Source organism: Cimex lectularius, unplaced genomic scaffold (assembly GCF_000648675.2).
Source record: "Cimex lectularius strain Harlan isolate CLEC.00 unplaced genomic scaffold, Clec_2.1 scaffold445, whole genome shotgun sequence".
Taxonomy (NCBI): Eukaryota; Metazoa; Arthropoda; class Insecta; order Hemiptera; family Cimicidae; genus Cimex; species Cimex lectularius.
The window spans coordinates 30629-56867 of record NW_019392960.1 but is presented as its reverse complement, the minus strand read 5'-3'; the positions used below and the strand labels follow the sequence as shown (position 1 = coordinate 56867).

The following is a 26239-nucleotide window of genomic DNA, read 5'->3' as shown; positions in this document are numbered from 1 at the left end:
GCTGCCATTTCCTTATACAAGATTAAAGGAGTGTCTGTTATAATTTTTCACGTCTAAATAAAGGATGTGTCAGTTACCGCAGTTTTTAATGAAAATTTGGAGAAAAGGGCGATAAATCACGCAATGAATTGTGGGTAAGTAACGATCTTATTACAAGTGACTGTGACTGAGAGCCACATCGCTAGGGTGAATAATACGAGACGACTGGTAAACATTTACCCATTACTAACAAATACCACGCTCGCGTGAGCGACGTAGCAGTCGTTTGACAGTCGGAAAAAGAATCGGATAAATGGTTTTTTTTAAAAAGTACCATACGTATGTTTAACGTTGACAAAGGTAAAAAAAAGGCCTTTTTTGTTGCTAATGTGTACGTTGTGTGTGGCCACTCCTACGGAATCTCTTTGATTTGCATCTTTCTGTCAATCAATCAGAGCCGCGTTTATTATTGAACGTCCAATTACCACAATAAATCATGTTAGGGATAAAAGAGACCTTTAATACATTATGGAACAAACAACATCCCGAAAAACTTTCTTAGTAGTAGTAGAGTTTAAGATTTAGTTAAGTAACCTTTGGATAATATTAATTTAAAAAATCAGACCGCAAATTTTATTCACTGCTTGCTAGAGATAATGATGAGTGTAAGGATGTTTTTATTGAACTTTTTATCGAAGGACACTTTAAACCAACCTGCGGTTTACTACTTCAGCTGACAGAAGATAAATATTAATATAGTTGCCTGTTCTTTATAGTAACTGTTATATAGAAGTAGGTTACTTTAGTTCATTCTTTACCTCTCTAAACTATGTAGGCATATTATTTTTTTTTTAATTTAAACTGACGAAATCCGGAATGTCACCCCAACTTACGACATCGTTAAAAAATTCGAATTACTCCGGTCGTGGGTTCGAATCCGGCTTGTGACACTGACTTTTTTATCTCAACTTAAAACCTTAATTAATTGAATTCCAATTACTTTTAAATTAAGTTCAATCAGTCTTTATTCATTCTTGTGAGAAATTCAATAGAATCTAGCTTGCAAAAGAGATGAATTGGAGATAAATGTCACTCGATCCTTATTTTAAACTTAAAAGTCAACGAATCACATGCTTCGTTAATACTAATACGAGGATCAAGCCAAAATGCAATAATAAAAAAGAATTGGCAAAATAACCATGTGACACCGAGAAATGTGCAAGTTCCGTATATGGACATCCACAATTAAAGGCCAAAGTACACTGGAGGGTTTAAATAACCTGAGGCAAAATAAAAAAAATAAGTATGGATTTATATATTTTTTATTGCAATTATTTTTATGGTAATTACATACATAGTTGACGTATGTGTGGTGATTAGTGACCGTTAGTCCATAATTATTCAGAAATCGTGAGATGCGGTCTGGTGTGAGGTAGGTTTTAGAAAAACATTTTCTTTATCGTGGAAAAAAGTGAATTTATACAATGCAAAAAAATATATTTTTTTACATTCAATATAATAGAAACTTTGGTTGAATATAAAAAAATATATATTTTTGCATTGTATAAAATCACTTTTTTCCACATCATACATGTATTTGTTAAATTTAAACAATGTTTGTAAATCCCAGTCACTGAAGATGATCTCAATAAAGATCGAAACGTTGGCACGATGAAGAAAATATTTTTCTGAAACCTACGTCACACCAGACCGCATCTCACGATTTCTGAATAATTATAATTTATATACTTTAACATCGATTAATGAATAAAGAACAGCATTCCGAGGACATTCCCATAAGTGAAGTCTGTCAAAAAACGTACAGAGAAAGATAGAGAAGATAGAGGGAGGGCGGGAGATAGGAAGTGAGAAAGAGAAAGTGAGAGAGAGAGAGAGAGAAATTTTTATTTTTATTATAATCAATTAACAAGTAATCTTTCTCATAACATTAGACATGGATTTAATCACTATTAATTCAAACATTTTAACGATTAGACATGCTCGGATCTAAGATTATACTCGTCGCTAGTAACCAATTAAATTCTCCCAGTTAAATCTAATAATTAATCCTACAGATATGGTTCGAGGGAGCGTATGCACTTTTCCCAGGATTACTTCGACAAACTTCCGAACAATGGAAGAAAACTGGCTCACATTTACTTGTCACAGAAGGTTTTACGTCGTAGAATTCAAGGGCAATCTTAATTTCGCTATCCAACGAATAGAATCCAGTTCGAGCCCACTGCGTAGATAGTCACATCTTGGACAAAGTCAAGTGATAAGAGATAACTTTCCGTTTCTTTCAACCATCTGTCGAATTTGGCATTGTAACAGTCTGAAGTTTTCTTCTGATTATCAAAAAATTCACCTACCCACGTACGAATATTTTCCAAATGTGGTTTCCAAAAGATGTCCTTAACTTGGGCCACACAACCTTGTCCTTAATTGGTCCTTAATCTCTGGAAGATCCAAAACATTTAATATGTAATATAAGAGTAGTTTTACGGTCCACACATAAGATCTCAGAGTGCAATAAAAAATAATTAATTCACACCTTACTTTAGTCTTAAAAACTATAAAATATCATTTAAATTTTTGATCTAAAAACAAGTATTAAAAAATCGTCGAAAGAATCAACATGACTTTGTTTCTAGCCAATTAGTAATAAAGTACGTTCCATTTTCGATCAAGTTAAGCAAATTAATTTTTACCCAATTATTAAAGTTGAAGTTTTCGAACTTTTAGACCATAATGTTAATCACAAGGTTTTGACATTTCATCATCCTTTGACACCAACTTCATCCGGTGGTAAGCCCAAAACCTGAAACAAACAAAAAAGCATTACAGAACAATGAGACAGTCCTAACTATAAGGAAATCGGTGATGAAGTTATTTGCCAAGTCGGTCGATCGCCATGCGCCATGTGGGCTGAGGGGACAGCCTATAATAACCACAATGTTCATTTAAGTCCGAATATAATGACCAGCTTTCAGAGAAAATTACTCTATTACATTCATAAAATTTTATTTAATTGAAAAATCATGACACGTGGTTAAAAAAATGGTATTAACTGATTATACGAATTCTGCATAATTTGTAATGCTGTTATTAGAAACACTTATGCCTAAAAGTACCACTTATATTACTTTTAACAGTATAATCTGTCTATTAATGCATTCTTGAGAAATTGATTGAATCAAAATATGGCGGTTTTCTTAAGATCTTAAGTAATGAATATTATAATTGTATAGAAGCAATAAAACGGGAGTAAATTATTACTTTTGACATTTTATGTTCTGGTATTAATCCTTTGTGTAAAGAGTCTTCTTTCTATCAAATTGATTAGGGAAAGGGTGAAAGGGATGATTTAATACGACCAGAGACCTTTGAGATTATTAAATCGGACGGAATCTCCTGCAGGAATGATCGATTGTGTTAATTTCCTTTAAAGGGTGGTAATATTTTTTTATCGTAGGGACCCGGGGCGATCCCGCCGCCCTAAAACAAATAAAAACATGGCGTGCCTAATAGCAATAAATTGAAGGAAAACCATTCCAAATATTAAAATTTCATCTACCCGGGATGGTTTGGGTGGGGATCACCATTTTGCATAATAAGCAAGTGGGGATAGGGCCTCATTGGCGGTCGCCAGGCAACATCACCCCTGCAAACACACCCCTTCTTCCCTCTCCGTGTTTTTATTATTCATTACTTTCCAAAGGTGGTGGGGATCCGCTACCCTTTATTTACCTCTCCTATTGATTCTTCCTTTCTCCCCCGGCGTGGCATTTTCAAATGCCAGCATCTCAAAATCCCGCGAATCCAAAGAAAAAGATACCATTGTGAAAAACATGCTTTCAAAAGGAAGCACTTACTTGAAGTGGACCCTTGTGAAACAATGAAGGGTAAATAAACTAAAATACAACAGCGAACAATTAAACAGTAAAGTGTGGAGAAAATGAAGAAAATTAGCCTTACAAGGCTTAGGATAGGCCACACTCAACTCAAGTTGGTCAGCCGCTAACAGTGCCCCCTGTAATGAAGCCGATGACAGTCCGTCACCTACTAGTGGTGCCTCAAAAATCCATGAAGTTTCTGTTTTCAGTATTAGAAGTATAGACCATTTTTCCCTTGCAAACCCTCTTGATCAAGGTATGGTCTTCAAGAACAACGCAAATTTAGTCGCTACGGCCACGCTTTCGACCTATTTTAAGGTCTTCATCAGGGCAAAACAATCTTAAATATGTATACAGTTTGACATATTTATGATTTTACATGCGATCTCAAATTTTCTTGAAGACCGACTCAGTCCACATTGCCAAGGACGCAGGAGATCGCCTGAAAAAACTTAAATATGTCAGTCTGTAAACATATTTAAGGATTAAATTCACTAATTTCGTGGTCCGCTTGACCAATTAATATATTACAATTAATTAAGGTTTTTAGTTGAGATAAAATCCCGCTCGTGCCATTGACTTTTTTATCTCAACTAAAATCCTTAATTAATTGTAATATATTTAAGGATGTTTTGCTCTGATGATGATATTAAAATAGGTCGAAAGCTTGGCAGTAGCAACTAAATTTACTTTCTTCTTCAACGTCATAAATTATGTGTACACAAATTATGTTACCTACACCATTTAGAATCATAAAATGATTAAACACATACATTTATAATATTATAAAATATTTACATATTTCAAAAGTCGATCAACTATTTTGACAAATTACTCTTTCTCTAAAAGACATTATCTATAAAGATTTTTAATAAAGTAATACATATTTTACATTAATGTTAGGTCATAAATTATGTGTACACAAATTATGTTACCTACATTATTTAGAATCATAAAATGAGTAAACACATAAATTTATAATATTAAAAAATATTTATATATTTCAAAAGTCGATCAACTATTTTGACAAATTACTCTTTCTGTAAAAGACATTATCTATAAAGATTTTTAATAAAGTAATATATATTTTACATTAATGTTAGGTCATAAAATATATGTACACAAATTATGTTACCTACATTATTTAGAATCGTAAAATGAGAACACATAAATTTATAATATCAAAAAATATTTACATATTTCAAAAGTAGATCATCTATTTCCACAAATTAATCTTTCTCTAAAAGACATTATCTATAAAGATTTTTAATAAAGTAATACATATTTTACATTAATGTTATGTCATAAATTATGTGTACACAAATTATGTTACCTACACCATTTAGAATCATAAGATGAAGAAAATTAACCAACTATCGGGCATTCTGTAAAATTACTGTTTCTCTAAAAGACATTATCTTTAATGATTTTGGTAATATATATTTTACAAATTAAATAAAAATTATTTATTTACTGTCCATACACATATTTGCAAATTAGAAACGAAAGTACCAGTAATAATTCTTTACCTCTCTATTTAAAAAAATAAAGAATATATAATGTATTACACCTTAAATATTGGGAAAACTGGACTACAAAAACCCAACCCTGAGAAATATATTTTACATTAATGTTCGGTCATATTAGGCAAACTATATTTCGTAAAATTTAATACCTAAATGTATTACGTACAAGAAACATTGGTAATGATTTTGAAGACTCTAGACTCTCAAGGAGTCAGTCCTTGGCAATGATGGGTCTTCAAGGAAATGTGATATCGTTGTTGTATTTGGAGTTGTGCCTTGATGATGACCTTAAAATAGGTCGAAAGCTTGGCAAAAGCAATCGAAAATCCATAGATAACGGCCTACTCTCAGATAATAAAAGTCACTGCATTGTACATATTTCATGTCTTATAATTACGGATGTATGTATTTATTAGCGAGAATGTTGGTTGAATGTGTTTGAATTTTAAACCAAGCCTGTCGAAGTATCCATGTACCTCGATGGCATATTACCTAGGTTTTAGTTATTGGTGTGGTATGATTGAGCAGTGGCCATTGGCAGAATATTGAGTACGACGATGGCCGCCTAGAAGATTTTAATTGTAAATAGTTCAGTCTATTATTCTATAGGTATAGTCTATATATACGATTTGCCATGGGTTCTGACTTTCGACAAACAACAGGAAATCAAAATCTTTTGAATCTACTTGAACAAAAAGACTCACACCCTTCTTGTCATGACTGTTGAGAAAGAGAAAATTATCTCCCGCCTTATCTTGATGTAACACAGTTTTTAGGAACACCTTATTAAGTATTGCTAATGAGAGAGTATTAAAGCACAACAGTAACCGATATGAGCTCGGAACATTAGAGTCGAAAATAAGCTTTGAATTAAATATCACCGGAGATTGTGTCGGTGGTAAACCTCATTATGCAAATTCCGTTTCGGACAAACAATGAGTTATCAAATCGTACCGGCCGAGTTTGTCGAAACGTGTGAACTTAGGTTAAATAAATAGAAAACCGGCACTGAGTTTTCGTTCAAACGATTATTCTTTATTACAGAAGCCTTTATATTTTATAAAGGTAAACACTCAACCGCCTAGGATCAAGGATGTGCACGATCTCTCGTTAAAGTTCAGCTACTTTCACCAAACGTTTGGAACATTTCGTGTCATATTTTTCAAACTACCTCCTTTCTCAATTTTCATTGAAGTTAGTAACAAAATTATATCCCAATTTTTATGTTTCATCGCTGAGTGTATAATGTTTGATCATAGCATTCCTAATAATATCAAAGACATTAATTCCAATAAGATTGTGTTTAATCCGTCAGCCAGCGTTGAGAAGATCTTTAAGAAAAGTAAAACATAATAGTAGAGGTAGAAGAGAACACTAGAACACTAGAAATAGAAAAGAACCCAACAGCAAAACAATAAAGTAAAGGCAAACAAACTTACAACTTAAAAAAATTATTACAGAACAACTAAGTGTTAAGTTAAAACCGAAAAAAAAGATAAACAAAAAAATTGTTACATACATGACAAAAAATGTTTAAACGTAAATTCAGTAGCTATATAAAATTTTGATGATTTTTATCTTATGTAGTTGTAGATAAATGTGCAGATGTAATTAACATTTTGTTACACCTTTTCATGCTAGGCATTGATGTGGACAAAATTATTGTTGAAAATATAATTGTTATATAACTCTCCAATTATTAGCGTTATTATAACACGCTAAAATTATTCAATTGAAAACACTTGGTGTAAAAAAAATTAACATCAGCTAAACAAAACTTACGTATTTCAATTCTTCTGCGATTATATGTACGTAATTTCAATATTATTCAGTGGTTTTATCGATTCTGATCGTCAAAAAAGTGACGGTTGACCGAACAAAGTAGTGTTTTGCTATCAAAATCATCTTATATCCAAATAATTTGTGGAATAATAGCCGTAACCTTTTTAATAGTTTAGTCCAGTACGCATGTATTTAATTTGCTGTTAACCTGAAATCTATGCAAAAAATAAAAACCAAATATATATTTAAATTTACGATCATCATCATGATACATCATTCGCCCATCTTTGCCGGATTTGTATTAAGTTAAGTATCGGTGTTTCGTTTTTTTTTTGTTTTTTTTTGCCTCGACATAAACAGCCAATCTCAGTTCGTACTAATCTTAGCAATAAGTTTAAATCTTAAATAATTTAATAAATTATAAAAAATTACCACTCAAAATTTAAAACTATTAAATATTCAAGGAAAACTCGATTTAAAAGTTAATTAATGTACGAAAACTGCTATATCTGCCCGAAATTTTATTTTTAAGGATGTTGCACGATGCAAGCAGTTCTTTTTTTATTCAACGACATAACTGTTATTTTTTAAAAATAGTTTCAACAAAATTTAGCTGCAGTAGCAAATTACAAAAGATAATTTCAGTTATTCTTAGATAATGAAACATGTTTAATAATGATAAACTAATTACAATCTTTATTATCAAACAACTTTCAGACGTGGGATATGTTTTTGATGATTGATTATATTTAACAGTTCATTAATATTTGATATTATTCTTTCATATTTATTATTAATAATGTCGGTCGAAATTCAACCATATGTCTTCAAACTTAATACAACAGTAAGTACAGCATAGCTTTTATTTGAAAAAACCTGTTTGCAATTTTTAAACCTAGTTTAACTGGTGTAAGCTGTATAGTGGATATTGCAGAACGTTGAAATAACATTAAAAAACGTTACCTACACCATTTAGAATCATAAAATGAGTAAACTCTTCAATTATACTATTAAAAAATATTTGCAGATTTCAAAAATCGAAAAACTATTGCATTCTGTACAATACTCTCTTTCTAAAAGACATTATCGTTAATAACTTTTAGTAAGGTAATATAGTCAAGAGCACGATTCGTAGATGGCCCCCCGAGAACCTGAGCCGGAAAGAAGGAATCGTCCTTACGCGATTAAGAATAGGCCATACGCGGTTAACACAGGGGCACCTGTTATTGGGACAAAGCCCGCGCAGGTGCCCCTTATGCAGAGAAGGTTTGTTCGATGCGTCCCACATACTGGAAACATATCATACATTGGCTCCCTACAGGGAGCGTGTAGGCATGACATCCAATTTGAAAATGGTACTCGAGCGCTGCAGCGGGTTTCTGGGTCCTCTATTCCGCTTTTTAGGGGAAATTGGTTTTTTTTATTGTATATAATATGTCTTATGTGTTATGTGTCTATATGTTTTGTCTGAGTGCATGTATTTATTAGCGTGAATGGCGAGGGGGTGAGGGTGAAATATAATCATCATCGCCCCTTGAACGTTGAGGCGCATGAGTGTGTGTGGCGGAATATTTATAAAAGTACTCCATCAACCCCAATCTAGATTAGTTTGAGTATAGGTCGGTGGAGGGATATCAAGTACTCCACCGACCAAACGGAATGAGTGTACTGTATGAACGTATTTATGTATATGAATGTAGTGTTTGAAAGTGTAGATAGAATATAGGCTTAGTTGGGGGCTGAAATGACCTAGATGTAGGAAGCCACAGTCAAAAAAAAAAGAAAGAAAAAGGTAATATCAATAGGTAATTAATAGGTAATATAAATTACATTAATGTTAGGACATAAAATTTATTATTTAAATTGTTATTATTTAAATATTGTTTAAGTGTAAAATATATCGACTATTTCTTCACTCATGGATAATTTGTATCTCGTATGGGAATGTGGATGGAAAAACAAATTCAGTTATCTGCCGAGCTTCCGACCTTTTAAGTCATCATCGTAGAGCATATTAATTGCAATATTTATGTACTCGATTTAATTCGGCCTGCAGTTAATGTTTGTCAGTTCACCTAAAGATTAGTGATCAAAACTCATGTAAGTCACGCATGATACATCTGATCGAAATATGTCGATCTTTACATTTTTGTTCTGATTTAGATCGGCGTGGAATCGCGAGAATACCGGCATTTCCGTGCGTCAAACCATTCGCGTGCCCCCTGGGTTTCAAACTTTTACAAATTGATGACTAACGGTTTAATTGCAAAAAAAAGAAACAATTAAAAAAAGGGGTTGCTATGCCTATGGGGTGTAATTTTCTCACCCCTTGACAAATGTTTCCTGCCACCTAACACTAATTTGCGACCGGGTCGGACCTCTAATTGACAAAGTTGTGCTCACAACTTTACCTAGTACGAAGGATGTTAAAAATACGGAATGCTCAATTGTCTAAGAAACAAAATAAAACTTCAAAGGTCTGTAATTTATAAACTTCTTAAGCTTCCTCCAAGAATATAATTATAAATGAAAATTTGTATTTTACCAAGTTGGCTATCTACAAAGATATGTTTTTTTAATTAGTTTATGATTAAGAGAAATAAAACGTTAGAATTGATCAAAAACAACTTTTAACCCCCTCAAACTTTGTCACTCTATGCAGTGTTCCGCCGATTTTTTCGTTTAACATTTTTATTTTATTTTTATTATAAATTGCATTAAAATTTATTAGAAAATTATTATGTTTTTTACTGAAGGAAAATTTAATGAAGCGATTTTGAAAAATAACAATATAAAAGGTTTTATTTCATAATTGTTATTGGACACAATAATGTTTTCAAGCAATTAATACCATGTAAAATGTCTTCTGTTAGCGAAAACCTGTGCACCTGTTAGGCATACTGTTAATAAGGTTGTAACTAATTTCATAAGGAATTTCACTCCATAGATGTTGCAACGCAGCACTCAGTTGTTGCAGGTCAACTGTTGCGGATAGTGATTGAAAAGCCTCTGCCACGCATCCCACATGTGCTCAATGGGATTGAGGTCTGGTGCCAATGGGAGAAGGGGCAGATGGAAAATTCCGAGGTTTACTAAACACTGATGAACAACTTTGCCTCTATGAGGTCTGGCATGGTTATCCAGAAATCGAAAATCCCTACCAATGAGATCCTTGGTTTGAGGGATGTATGCCTTGATAATTTCTTGGACATAAGGTACTGCGGTGAGGTTGCCTTCAGCAATATGAAGTCCAGTTCGTCCTCCGGTGTAAATCCCAGCCCAGACCATTACACCACTTCCTCTAAACTGCACTAAGAGAGGAAGAATTGAGGCATTGTACGCATCCGCTGACCTCAGACAGACAGAAACGCGACTCATCAGTAAACATACCAGCATTCCACTTCGTGTTCTCTTGTAGGCGCTCGCTGCACCATATTCTCCTGAGTTGCTGTTCGCGGGATGTTGCTGCAGATCGTCTCAAAGGGGCATACGATACGAGGCAAACATTGTGTTGATAAAGGCCGTGCCAAAACATCTTGTACTTCTTTAGGATAGGCACTATGGCAAGAGCTCCGACTTGCAGCAATGATAGTTTTTCTGTCCTCCCTTAGAGTCGTAATGCTCTGAGATCCACTACCAGGCCTTCTATTGGCACTTCCAGGCTCTCCTCTAATGCCCAGGAGACTACGCTCAGAGAAGCGCCAACTGCCTCTGCGATATCCACTTGCCGTTGAAATCGACGTACAGACCTCACATTCTCACAATAATAGGGGTATTCACGATCTTTGAGTTAACCCTGTTAACTCTGTTAGGTCTTGTTAAATCGAGAAAAATGATGATGTAGACTTCTAAGAATCGGCTAGTTCACATTGCTCGATCTAACAGGGTAGGGCCAACGTTAGATGTTAAGTCGAAAATGTAGTCACAGTGCTATCCGTTAAGGCGTAGGTAACCAACATGGCAGCCATGAATTTAACAGCTGTTTTTTGTTTATACGTATTTTTATTTTTACATTCGCATTAGTTAAATCAGACCAATACATTTCTTTTGTTAATTTCTGACCTATCCTTATACTCTCATTAATAATAGATACATCCAATATCCTATAAAGTAGTAACTGGTGGACGTTACAATACAAGTTAGGAATGTCGGCACGAATTAGTTAGTATTTTTGGTGTGCATATTAACTTCTAGCGTCATATTACAAAACAAAACCATAACAGACAACAAGCCATCAAAGACTGTTATAGCTTTATCTTTGGTTCTACGAGAGCAGCATTTTGGAAAAATTAGCATTTAACATGCTAAGAAAAGAAAGAGGCGTTCACGATCTTACTGGACATTTCTCTATTCGAGTTAATATAAATTAATATCCAAAATCGTGAATACCCCTAATAACGCGAAATTCTGTCTTTTCAAGTTGAAAGAGAATACAACTGGATTAAAACAGCGAAACGACGAGAAAAGGTGTTTGTTTACAAAATGAGGTTTGACAGAATTACTTTTTTTTACGAGAATATTTCAACTACGAGGTTAGGTAGACCCTCGGGGTGCCGGTGTTTTTGAAAAAAGCTCATTTGTATGGGGGTTCGAATACAGGGCCTCTGGATTCGAACCCGTGACCTTTACCTTACAATGATGAGCGCCGTGTCAACACCTAAACTGTTGTGGGCATCGACACCCCCTAAAAGTCCTATTGGTTGGATGGATGGTTGGTTCACTGCAAATGGGTTACATCTAAACCAAGATAAAACAAAGCCATTTGCTATGGGCATTTGTGATCTATCTGGGGGTCTCTGACTACCCGGGTTTTGCTGATCTTCTAGGAATACGAGAAGATCCTCTCCCGAATTTGCGTTATCATTGTGGGAGACTGGCCAAGTGCCTGAACTTAAATATGTATTTTTGTGCGTGGTCTCAGGAGACGGTATTTTTGAAAAAAGCCGATAACTATGTCGGGTTCGAATGCAGGGATGCTGGATTGGAACCAGTGACCTTTACCTTACAACGATGATAATCAAAACCGTTGCGGCCACCTACGCCCCCATGAATAATGTTTATTACTATCCTTAACTAAACCCGTTATTAAAAATGAGAATTAACGTTTATTTGTTTTTGGTTTGTATTTTCAATATGTTTTATCCAACTAACAAGAATATATCGGTTAATTTAATTAAAATTAATAGAATAAGAATTTCAAATACATTTCAAATATCCCTATTGATTTTTGAGCATTTTAAATATTAGACATTTTAGAAAATTTCTCTTGATATGATTTACATATATTTTAAATTAATTTCAGTTAAAAGTTTAATTAGTACCTAAAATAATGTTTTTTCTTATACTTTATTACTTTTCTTAATTAAATATGTTATTAAAAATGAGGATTAGCTTTCGCTTGTTTTTGGTTTGTATTTTCTGTATTGTTTTATCCAACTAACAAGAATATATCGGTTAATTTAATTAAAATTAATGGAATAAGAATTTCAAATTCATTTCAAATATCCCTATTCATTTCTGAGAATTTTAAATAGTAGTCATTTTAGGAACGTTCTCTTAATTTGATTTATATGTGTTTTAAATAATTAAATTAATTTCAGTTAAAAGTTTAATTAATACCTACCGTTTTTAGCATTTTAAATATGTATTAGACATTTTAGAAAGTTTCTCTTAATATGATTTACATATACTTTAAATTAATTTCAGTTAAACGTTTAATTAATACCTAAAATAATGTTTTCCTTCTACTTTATTACTATTGTTAATTAAATATGTTATTAAAATGAGGATTAGCTTTTCTTGTTTTTGGTTTGCATTTTCTATTTTGTTTTATCCAACTAACAAAAATATATCGGTTAATTTAATTAAAATTAACAGAATAAGAATACATTTCAAATATCTCTATTCATTTTTGAGCATTTTAAATATTAGCCATTTTAGAAAATTTCTCTTAATATGATTTACATATACTTTAAATTAATTTCAGTTAAAAGTTTAATTAACACCTAAAATAATGTTTTCCTTATACTTTATTACTATTGTTAATTATATATGTTATTAAAATGAGGATTAGCTTTTCTTGTTTTTGGTTTACATTTTCTATTTTATTTTATCCAACTAACAACAATATGTCGGTTAATTTAATTAAAATTAACAGAATAAGAATACATTTCAAATACACCTATTCATTTTTGGGCATTTTAAATATTAGCCATTTTAGAAAATTTCTCTTAATATGATTTAGATATACTTTAAATTAATTTAAGTTAAAAGTCGTTTTTGGTTTGTATTTTCTATATTGTTTTATCCAGCTAACAAGAATATATCGGTTAATTTAATTAAAATTAATAGAATAAGAATTTCAAATACAGTTCAAATAACCCTATTCATTTCTGAGAATTTTAAATAGTAGTCATTTTAGAATAGTTCTCTTAATATGATTTGTATTTACTTTAAATAAATTAAATTAATTTCAGTTAAAAGTTTAATTAACACCTAAAATAATGTTTTCCTTATACTTTATTACTATTCTTAACTAAATATGTTATTAAAAATGAGGATTAGCTTTCGCTTGTTTAAGGTTTGTATTTTATATTTTATTTTATCCAACTAACACGAATATATCGATTAATTTAATTGAAATTAATAGAATAAGAATACATTTCAAATATCCTTATTCATTTTTGAGCAGTTTATTGTAATCGGATTCCTTGGGTGTCACGATGAACGAAGCATCGTACTACATGCTTCGTTCCCATTTGGAAATATCAAAGTGCCCATGTTAAAAGGATTCTTCCGAACACTAATAAGAAATTTTCTATTTGTAAATAAGAAGATTAATGGATATTGGACGTGGCCTTTGTAGGATATTGGATGGAACGGTAGAGGGGGCCGGGGAGAGGACGGTGCTATGGCCGGTGTCGGGTCGAGAGCCAATCAGAGAAGCCCTTTAGATTAAGGCCGGAGTTCCACTTTAACCCCGGCTCAATCCCTCATGGAATAACCCGGATTTATTCTCCGGCCGGCGATGGCATTATCCCCATGTCCACCGAATCGTATAAATATCTTATTTCCAATTTTATTCGACAACGAAGACCTATTGCAAACAGGCGGTAGGTCAATGACGAAAATACCCTGAAAAAAAAGAGTTAACTAGATGGCACCGTTCACTCCAATATCAACGTCAGTTTCTGGTATTCAACAATTTTAATCATTAATTTCTGAATCTGAATTGGATTTTTGTCCTTTTAAAAGTTCAATTTATCTATCTTCCAGCATGTTAAACCGGCTTTATTTAACTTTAACCGCTGCCCCACGTACGTATGTTATCGGGAAAAAAATGTAAAATACGTGGAAAGATGAACTGGCAACAAGATAATTTTTTCAATACCGTTCCTAATAAATTTTAAAAAGATCTTTTGAACGAGTTTTATCGTTTAATTATCCTTAAATAGCAATCTTCAAGCGAATCTATACACTAATTCTATTCTGGATAAGTTTTAATCGCGACTGAAATTTGGGCATAGTTGTATTTAAATTAGCAGCAACAGTTAAAAAGATTTTTGTTTTACCGTCTTCTACTTCAAATTATTTTGTGAGATTGAACACAAATTTAAAAATTATTTATTATATTATGCAGGATGATTCACTACTAGTACGACATAGTTCGTTAGGTGCTACACATCCAAGGCTACAAAAAAGTTCGTCTTCGGTATTTATCATAAACCTACTTTCTCTTGAACTTTTCATTTTGTAGAAATCTAAAACGAGCATTGAAAATAGCGTTGAATTTTCATTAAGAAGGCGTCTTTCTAGAACTTTCAATTTAATTTTTGGAAAAAAGCTAAGATTAAATCTTTCAAAAACTGCTCAATTTCAAATTTGAAAAAAAAACACATTAAATTTGCAACCTCATTGGGGAAAAAATCACGATACAGCTTGGCAATTTCACAAGTTAAAAAAATGATACCAACCAACAACAAAGAAGAAAAATTGGATAAAAACTTCACTAAACACAGATAAAAGAACAACAATACAGTAGTAATCTAAAAAGAAAACAGCGTTAAATTTCCACTAAGAAGGCATCCTTCTAGAACATTCAATTTAATTTTTGGAAAAAAGCAAAGATTAAATCTTTCAAAAACTGCTCAATTTCAAATTTGTTAAAAAACACTAAATTTGCAACCTGATTGGGAAAAAAATCACGGTGCTGCTTGGCAAATTCATAACAATTTCACAAAAAATTATACCAACTGACTACTAACCAGAAAAGTTGGATAAAAACTACACTAAACACAGACAAAAGAACAACAATACAGAAGTAGTAATCTAAAAAGGAAACAGCGTTAAATTTCTAGTAAGAAGGCAACCTTCTAGAACATTCAATTTAATTTTTGGAAAAAAGAAAAGATTAAATCTTTCAAAAACTGCTCAATTTCAAATTTGTTAAAAAACACTAAATTTGCAACCTTATTGGAAAAATATCACGGCACTGCTTGGCAAATTTCAGAACAATTTCACAAAAATTATACCGACTGACTACTAACCAGAAAAGTTGGATAAAAACTACACTAAACACAGACAAAAGAACAACAATACAGAAGTAGTAATCTAAAAAGGAAACAGCGTTAAATTTCTAGTAAGAAGGCAACCTTCTAGAACATTCAATTTAATTTTTGGAAAAAAGAAAAGATTAAATCTTTCAAAAACTGCTCAATTTCAAATTTGTTAAAAAACACTAAATTTGCAACCTTATTGGAAAAATATCACGGCACTGCTTGGCAAATTTCAGAACAATTTCACAAAAATTATACCGACTGACTACTAACCAGAAAAATTGGATAAAAACTACACTAAACACAGACAAAAGAACAACAATACAGAAGTAGTAATCTAAAAAGAAAACAGCGTTAAATTTCCAGTAAGAAGGCACCCTAATAGAAAATTTAATTTAATTTTTGGAAAAAAGCAAAGATTAAATCTTTCAAAAACTGCTCAATTTCAAATTTGTTAAACAAAACACTAAATTTGCAACCTTATTTGAAAAAAATCACGGCACTGCTTGTCTTGGCAAATTTCATAACAATTTCACAAAAATTATACCAACTGACTACTAACCAGAAAAATCGGACAAAAACTACACTAAGCACAGATAAAAGAACAGCCGTACAGAATTAGTAATTTAAAAGGAAAACAGCGTTAAATTTCCAGTAAGAAGGCACCCTTATAGAAAATTGAATTTAATTTTTGGAAAAAAGCAAAGATTAAAACTTTCAAAAACTGCTCGATTTCAAATTTGTTAAAAAACACCAAATTTGCAACCTGATTGGGAAAAAAATCACGGTGCTGCTTGGCAAATTTAAGAACATTTTTACAAAAATTATACCAACTGTCTACTAACCAGAAAAATTGGATAAAAACTACACTAAACACAGACAAAAGAACAACAATACAGACGTAGTAATGTAAAAAAAAAACAGCGTTAAATTTCCAGTAAAGTGGCACCCTTCTAGAATTGCAATTTAATTTTTGGAAAAAATCAAAAATTAAAAACTTTTAAATTTAAAGTTAAAAAAATAAATAAATAAATTTGCAACCTCATTGTAGAAAAATCACGATATAGCTTGCCAAATTTCATAACAACTCCTTCCTTAAATAATATTTTCTAGAGGTATACCCTTTTCGTTAATTACACCGAACTAAAATGTATAGATTTTGTGCTCATTGGAAAAAAAGTGATGACGGTGTGAAAAAAGGAGAACGGGGTTAATCTAGTAAGTTCTTCAAAAACTTCTCAAAAAAGCCGTCGTCTTTTTGATTTGTTTATTTAATGCAATTTTGAGAACTAAACGCTTTCTCATACAATGGAAATTTTCTTACATTAAAATGATCCCAAAGCCTCATAAAAATGTAAGCTCCCCATCATCTCATCGTCCTATTAGTTTGGTAACCGTTCTTTTTAAATTATTCGAAAAATTAATTTAAAAAAGAAATATTTCTATGGCTACGTCAAACGTCTTACCAGACCAGCTGTTTGACTTTCGAATTCGATTCTGCAACTCATCAACTTCACAGAGTTACAGATTTCATCGCTTCATTCCTCGAGCAGAAACAGTACGCGACTGGAAAGTTTCTAGATGTTTCTCAGGCCTTCTGATATACAATCATACCTTAAGGAGAGATTTTTCGCAGTAAAGCAGGGATGGAGAATTCTGAGATGGAAGAAGTGAAGCAGGTGTGCCACAAGGGTCGATACTCGCAATTTTTACTTCTCATATGACCACAATTGAGAACTCACCGTCACACACGCAGATGACACCGCCATATTAGCAAGTCGTCCTTCTTGTACACAAGCTTCATTGTGTTACAAAACCATATATAAAAAATTGAAAAATGGCACAATCTTTGGAAAAATAATGTTTAACCCCTCAAAGTCACAACTTTTACACTTGTCCTAGCATATACATGTACAATGAATCTGTTCGTCGACAAATTAAGTATTTAGGACTACCATTTGACAGAATCTAACTTAGAATCCACACACACGATTAAAAAATACACTCAACAAACGATTTAAAATACTTTATTACCTACTCAACCGTCAATCAAAATTACCATTAAAATCGAAACTTTCGACTTACACATACTTACTCAAACCTATTTGGATGTACAGGTGGCATGCTTACGGATCGCCCAAATATTCCACCATTCAAAGATTACAAAGCTTTCAATAAAAAATTTTAAGACTAATTTTTTCTGCTCCTTTTTACGTAAACAATAACACACTTCACCGAGATCTTCATATGCCGACAGTTTTTTTTCATCCATCAAAACATATCATAGGCGTTTTAATAGTAAATTACAAAATCATACTAACACACAAATACTATTACTCCATTCAACACTATTAACACTTAAAAGAATATTGATAAGAGACCTCTTAAATGATTAATATCATTTTATTAATCCAGAGCGGCTGCTAATTTCTCCTCTATAACGACTGTAATGCGACAATCATAAATTGAAACTCAATCTGCTGGTTGTATTTAATACATATACAGTTGCAGATAAAAAAATAAATGAAGACAAAAAACTTCTTGTCCTGGGCAAAATTTATTTCTCAACTTTAACTTTTTAAAAAACAGCACAAAAGAAAGAAAAATCAAACAAAACATGAAGCGAACAACCAAAGCTGGAAATTGCTATCCATTTCACTAGTTTTCGCGGTCCACTTTACTAATTAATATCTTTCAATTAATTAAGTTTTTTAGTTGAGATAAAAAAGTCAATGTCACGAGCGGGATTCGAACCCACGACCTTCGGCTAGATACGCAGCTCCTCTACCACTTGAGCTATCGTGAAAAATGGCAAAAAGGAAGGAAATTCAAAAGGTGGGGTTGAGATGGGAAGTTTGCGTCCGAGTGGATCGAAGTCACGATAGTTCAAGCGGTAGAGTAGCGGAGTTTCTAGCCGAAGATCTTGGGTTCCAATCCCGCTCGTGACGCGAACTTTTTATCTCAACTAAAAACCTTAATTAGCTGGAAATTACGTTGAATTTTTTTTGTATGTGCTATTTTATTAAGTTAAAGTTGGGTTTTATTACTTCTGTATTGTTGTTCTTTTGTTTGTGCTTAGTGTAGTTTTTGTCCAATTTTTCTGCTTTTTTGTTGGTTGGTATCATTTTTGTAACTTGTGAAATTTGCCAAGCTGCACCGTGATTTTTTTTAATGAGGTTGCAATTTTAGTATTTTTACAAATTTAAAATTGAGAAGTTTTTGAACGATTTAGTCTCTTTGCAGTTGTGTGCTAATGATCCTCGATTTCTTTTCGAATGAAGCATTAGTATTATTAAATTCACTAGTATTCCTGGTCCGCTTGATCAATTAATATCTTTCAATTAATTAAGGTTTTTAGTTGAGATAAAAAAGTCAGTGTCACGAGCGGATTCGAGCCCACGATCATCGGCTAGATACGCCGCTGCTCTACCACTTGAGCTATTGTGATTTCGATCCACTCGGACACTAACTTCCCATCTCAACCCCACCTTTCGAATTTTCCCTACTTTTTGCCATTTTTCAAATGTCGTGTAATCTATTTGATCCTCGGCGACAAATGAAATGGCCATGGAGAACTTTCGTGAAGATATACTTCAGTTTAATTAATTACAGTTCGTGGTCCGATTGACCAATTAACATTTTTCAATTAATTAATATTTATGAAAGGTATTGGTCGAGATGAAAAATGGCAAAAAGGAGGAAAAATTCGAGAGGAGAGGTTGAGATGGGATGTTAGTGTCCGAGCGGCGTATTTAGTCGACGATCGTGGGTTCGAATCCCGCTCGTGACACTGACGTTTTGATCTCAACTAAAAACCTTGATTAATTGAAAGATATTAATTGGTCAAGCGGACCACGAAAACTAGGGAATTAAATTGAATGTTCCAGTAGGGTGCCTTCTTACTGGAAATTTAGCTGTTTTCAATGCTCTTTTTAGATTGCTCCAAAAACGAAAAGCTCAAGACGACAATAGATTTATGACGCAGACCGTAGATAGTAGAATTATCTGCGAAAAGGTTTACATTACATTACATTGGAGGTGTACCTGACGAACTTTGTAATACGAGTAGTGAATCACCCTGTATACAAAATTAAATACAATAGTCATCACCTCATTAAGCTGTACATATCAGGTCTAGGATTACAATATGTATGATAAGGTTAAATGGATTTTAAGATTTTTATATTCAATATTCACAATTCCAATGACAACATTCACGTGGACACCAATAGAGGCAGATCAGCATAAATTAATTTATACAGTTGCCCTGGCCAAAAGTAAAAATACAATAATGTCAAAATGGCACTTTCTTTGGTAATGTATAAAACGATCGTACACCAATTTAAATATTTATTGGACTAGAAAAATAATGAAAATCAGCACGTTACAACAATAAATCAAAAAATTATTTCTCAGATCAGGATTTGGCACCTAAGGTTCAAAGGCTGCTATGTTTTGCTGTCTCCTCATATTTCGGTGATATAAATGTTGCAGAAAGGCCCGTGACATCCATGTCCGAGAGCTTATAGGACTTCTGGAGGTTTTCCAACTTTTAATGCCATAATTATTTTGCAATTTTCCCTCTCTTTGGATGTAAGACTAAGCAAATCGTTTATTGGCAATATTGGTGAATTATTATCTAGTTAACTTCCTTAGAGCGTTTTAAAAACTCCAGGCTGTACACCCATTCCCTGTGCCTTTCTTATTATTACCTTTAGAAGGTTTTTTTTCACTTGTGACTTAATTTTCTTTTTTCCCCTCAACATAACGCTATTTTTCGTTGCACCGCGTCCAAAATATCAATATTTCAGGATTAAGAACGGATTAAATGTTACGGTTAATCAAGCGAAGATTTTCAGTATCAAGTAAGAACTTTGCGAACCAAAAGCCTAAAATCACAAGGTAGGCAAGTTAATTTATTTTGTTATCTTTTATCTTTAAGACCATGTGGCACATAGTCAATGAATAGCAACCATTATAATAAAGGTAGGTAATATATATAATATTTAGTAATTATTTTGTAATAATGTTTATTTGGTATGAAATTTCTCAAGAGGTTAAACAATACAAAAACAGCATAGTAGTAATTTGATTAATTAATAAACCCTTTCTTTATGCGTAGGTACGGTTTAAAATGGACACGCTTTTGCAATATGAGTTGAAATATTCTTATATTTCACTCGAGAGTGATCAACCAGTAGTAGAAAAAATTATATCCCCTGGAATTCACTGAAAGCAAAGCTTTTGTTATTTTGTAATTTGTCTCTGTAATTAGGACCACTTTCAAAAGCGAGGACAAAAGTTGAGCTGCACAAAAAGGTTTTTCCATTAAAAGGGCGCGCGACGTCCCTTCTCCCTTCAAAGAAAAAACCCTTGTTCCAAGGGCTGTAGCGGTGGTGAGGGGGTGCGAATCACAATTATTCTGTCTAATTGCTCAAAAAGGGTTTTCACATGAGTTGTTTTGGACTTGGGATCGAGAAGGCAAGACGTAATGGTTCGGAATGAACCATTGTTCGACAACCCTTCCTACACACCCATCACTTGTTACTTCCTATTTGTCTTACTTTCATTTGAACATCGCTCAAATACAACTACATGGAACATGTTAGGACTTTAAATTATTTAAACTGTAAGGAATTTATTTATCGAAACGACAAGCAATTTCTTTTATTATTTATTTCTTACGTGCACAAAAACGTTATGGATGATATTACTTGCATATTAATATTTATGAAAGATACTGGTCGAGATAAAAAAGTCAGTGTCATGAGCGAGATTCGAACCCACGATCATCGGCTAAATACGCCGCTGCTCGACCACTTGAGTCACGATAGCTGAGGTGAGGTTGAGATGGGAAGTTAGTGGCCGAGTGGATCGAAACCAAGACAGCTCATGTGGTAGAGTAGTGGCGTATCTACTCTAAAGGTATTGATCTAGATAAACAAAAGGCGTGTCATTAAGAAACCAATCTTAAAATTTTACATTTAACTTTTTTAGTGCCACGCCTTTGAATACAAACAATTGGAATATATTTATAACCAAGAATTATAATGAATTACGCTTTAATTTAGTCAAATGTTTGTCTTATGTAATAATACGTCATTATTTTATACGGGAAGGTTGGCTTTTCTGGGAAACAATAAACTGTATAAATCCATTACATTTCGTTGTCCGATTGATGAATTAACATTTTTCAATTAATTAATATTTATGAAAGGTTAACGATGAACTAGATTATCAACCTGCTGGAAACATGAAGTCTTTTCGGAGGATCTACGGAAAAGGTCAAACACAGAGAAAACTTCCTTTCGGTTTTCGCCAAGCTTTCGACAGTTTTATACTGTCATCTTCAGAGCTTAAACCTTAATGGGGAAATAAACGACATGGTGTTTTGGGCACAGAAGTACATTATGTTTTTTGGGGCTCAGCATCTCATAAAAGTCTAAAAACTAGTAAAATCTTCCTTCCTGTTTTTCAGGTACATGCGATCACAGTGCGTTTCTTAAATATATACATATATATACAATTAACTTATCTTACAATTTAAATCACTATACAATAAGATCACAGATCAAAACCAAAAAAAAACAAACCCTCTTTGACTTATTTATGAAAGGTATTGGTCGAGATAAAAAAGTCGGAGCGGATCGAAGTCACGATAGGTAAAGTAGTAGAGCAGCGGCGTATTTAGCCGAAGATCGTGGGTTCGAATCCCGCTCGTGACACTGACTTTTTTATCTCGACCAATACCTTTCATAAATATTAATTAATTGAAAAATGTTAATTGGTCAATCGGACCACGAACTGTAATTAATTACTTTAATTTTAAATTAAAACATTATTTTACTATAGTAAAAAAAAAAATGGTACTAATAAAAACTATATTTCTTATGTGGCTAGTCTCAACAATTTTTTTAAACCTAGTATGTTTGTTACGCATCAATTATAGACAATGAAAGCAAATAAATATGGATAAAACAAAATTTGATGTTAAGTTGAACAAAAATAATTTCATGATATTTATATTAATGATTAAATTAATTTAATTTAATTAACGGCCTTACAATAGGTTAAACTGCATTGTCAGTTTGATTTGAGTATTGGTTCATATAATACATAGATCAGAATAAACACATAATAATAGCGCGCGAGTAGGCATGCTTTCAGATTTAAAAAGGGTTCTCGGACACACCAGCGAGTTTCAGGGTACCCTATTCCGCTTTTTAAAGGAATTAGGAATTTTTTTATATATAGAAGTTAAGTTATGGGTTTTGTGTTTCTGTGTCTTGTATGAATGTATTTATTGGTGTGAATAGGTAGGGGCTGATGGCGAAATAGCTTTTCAATCAGGTTGTGTGCATGACTTGGGCCGATACCGGACATTTTATAAAAGTACCCCATCGACCCCAAGTTAGATTAGTTGATTATAGAGAAACTCCATGGAGGAATATCGAGTACTTCATCTACAAAACAGTATGAGTGCGATCAGTGTATGTTGGTGTGAATGTATTTATTGGTGTGATTGTGTATCGAGTGTGTAGCGGTAGTTTATTAGTGCTTCGGGGCTGAAATGACCTAGCAGTCAGATGCCCCTGTCAAAAAAAAGGTATTATTTATATTTATTTCACTATACAACTATATATTTTATAGATCAGATACGTCACGGTTTATATGTTCTAACCAAAACTTCATAAAGTATGATATGTTAGTGATCAATAACAATAATTGAATAACGCCAGTAATTAATTAGGTTTTTTAGTTGAGATAAAAAGTCAGTGTCATGAGCGGGATTCGAACCCACGACCTTCGGCTAGATACGCCGCTGCTCTACCACTTCAGCTGTCATGACTTCGATCCACTCGGACACTAACTTCCCATCTCAATCCCACCTTTCGAATTTTACCTCCGGTTTGCCATTTTTCAAATGTCGTGTTTGTTTGATTCTCGGCGACAAATGAAACGGCCACGGAGAGCTTTAGTGAAGAAATACTTCAATTTAACTTATTAAATATTCACTAGTTTTCGTGGTCCGCTTGACCAATGAATATCTTTCAATTAATTAAGGTTTTTAGTTGAGATAAAAAAAAGCAAAAAGAGGGAAAATTCGAAAGGTGGGGTTGACATGGGAAGTTAGTGTCNGAAGGTCGTGGGTTCGAATCCCGCTCGTGACACTGACTTTTTTATCTCAATTAAAAACCTTAATTAATTGAAAGATATTAATTGGTCAAGCGGACCACGAAAACTAGAGAATTTAATACCTGTAATATTTGACCTAAACTAATAAATATCGTAATATAAATATCGCTGTAATAAATGATATATAATAAAGTTAAGAAGTATGAAGGACGAAAGCTATGTATTAATAAATAATATTTGAATTTAATAAATGCTGAACGGGTGGCAGATCATATTAAACGCAAGTTTTTAAATAATTTGTCCACGTTTCCAAAATAAATTAATAATCTAATAATCTATACATTTCCAATTTATATATTTTGTTTCAATAATTAACAAACTGGTTAAACCAACATTAAAACCAAATAAATATAATTCTATCCTGGCATTAATAGCAAAACAACAAACACATTGCCAATGTCAGTATGAATTGACCTGAGACAGTATGAATAATGAATCAGTAATGGATATTGATTTATTGTTCGCACATTATTGATTTTATTTAGTTTCTTCTGTTACTGTTATCAAGCATGTTTATTCACCAAAGCATCTTCTAGAAATGTTTGAATATTCATTTTAGATCTCTTCTGCTGAAAAAGGCAGAACGTGCATAACTATTTCAGTCGTTGTGTTACAAACAGTCATATACAAAAAGAAGTCAAATATTTAATAATTTTAAAATTTAAATTGCATTGGGAGATTATATCAGGTCTAGGTATCAAGTTTGGGTTTTTAACAATGACCTTGGATTTCAAAGAGAGCAGGAACCATCTAGATTTCATCTATACAACATGCAATAATAAATGTGACACGGAAATTGCATAAACTTTGTCCTTTTAGTAAATCTGCACCATGTATGCGTACAAAAAAAAAAGTTATCTTGATGCAAATTTATGACCTCTTGTGCAGGACGGCATTGATCTAATGTGACCTCTCCAAGCAAGCCAAGCGCGATTTTGCAATGGATTGATAGTAAATGTAAATAGTGATAAGACTTACGTTTTAAGGAGTTCCTTCCAGAAGGGAGAACAGCAGGCAAGTGACATTGCGCGACGATTTGGGTAATTTCGTCCTCAAACCATGGGTAATTTGTGCCCCCGCCCTCGCCTACCGCTCATTATTCGACGAGAGGAAAGCAATTTAGCGGGAGGCTAATGGCCACCTGCTCCCCCAAAACTACCCTGTTCGCTTCCAGAGGATGTCAACACTGTCGACGGACGCTTCTTTCGCAAGAGAAATCCAGAGCTTGGGCCGACAATCCGGGAAGACGTGACAGAAGCCCGGACTGGTTCACTTTCAAAATCCGAGTACATTCGAACCATTATTAAATCGCCTGCATTTAAAGGGTGCCTTCAGACCACATATCCCTCAGAGTGAAAGGGTGGTTTTGCAAAATTACCGTTAGAAATGTATTACTACAGGCTTATTATTCAAATGGCGTTCCAATTATTTGTGGCCTCCACGTGGTTAATTAAGTGACGAAGTGTATGTTTACGATCCCGTACATAATATGTGAAAAGTGAAGTAACACGATATGGTGCATGTACGGGTACCATATCAATTCTTGTGTTAATACGTGGAAGTCTTGATTTGAACACGACAGAATAGAAAGATGAAATTAAAATTCATCAAGACGGCGTCGAAGAACGACAGCAATTGCACCAACACCTGACGGCATGAGAAAGATCCCTTCTGCTAGAATTAGTGGAAATGAGTAGTTCTTTTCAGCTCCCTCCGCGTGTCCTACCTACAAAAGCCTCTTCGGTAATATTAGTATTTTTTGGAAAAGACTAACCCTTCTGTCGGTGAAGAAAAGGGCAGCCGAAAGCAATTACACGTATAGCAACAGGGATCAGAAAAGGTAATTGACATAACAACTAGGAAATGACAAGGTGGGCCTTGCATTGTCAGAGAGCAGCTGCTTCGCCCTAATGTCCTAACGTAATAATTTATTTTTCCTCAGTTTAATTTCATATTTAGTCCATTTGTTAATTGCAATAATATCTACATAGAAAATAGCTAGTAAGAAGTAACGAACTATTCGTACCGTTGCATTGGAACGTTGTGCAAATCGATGACCATATACACTACGAAATCATGATTGATTTTTTTGTTATTTATTTATTTGTAGCCTATACATACTTGTACATAATACAAATGTGATCAGAATGTATATTGTTCACCGCTCGGTCACTGCACTAACACTGATGCTGGCACTCATTTTAATGGATTAAGGGGCAAGGAGGTCTCGGGGCCATCGTCGTTTTAGGCGACGTGGTGGATTCTCGGGATGGGAATATGTGGAGAGGGCTCTAGCGGTAGGGTT

General features: G+C 33.3%; 1 long non-coding RNA gene across 1 annotated transcript; it reads right to left on the bottom strand.

The window, feature by feature from the left end:
• Window positions 1–1696: 1696 nt before the first annotated feature.
• Window positions 1697–24948, bottom strand: LOC106664462. The gene is made up of 3 exons (XR_001340184.2): window positions 24913–24948; window positions 2691–2800; window positions 1697–2438 (listed from the first exon to the last, which is right to left on the bottom strand). It is a non-coding gene; the product is annotated as an uncharacterized LOC106664462 (long non-coding RNA).
• Between the last annotated feature and the right edge of the window lie 1291 nt (window positions 24949–26239).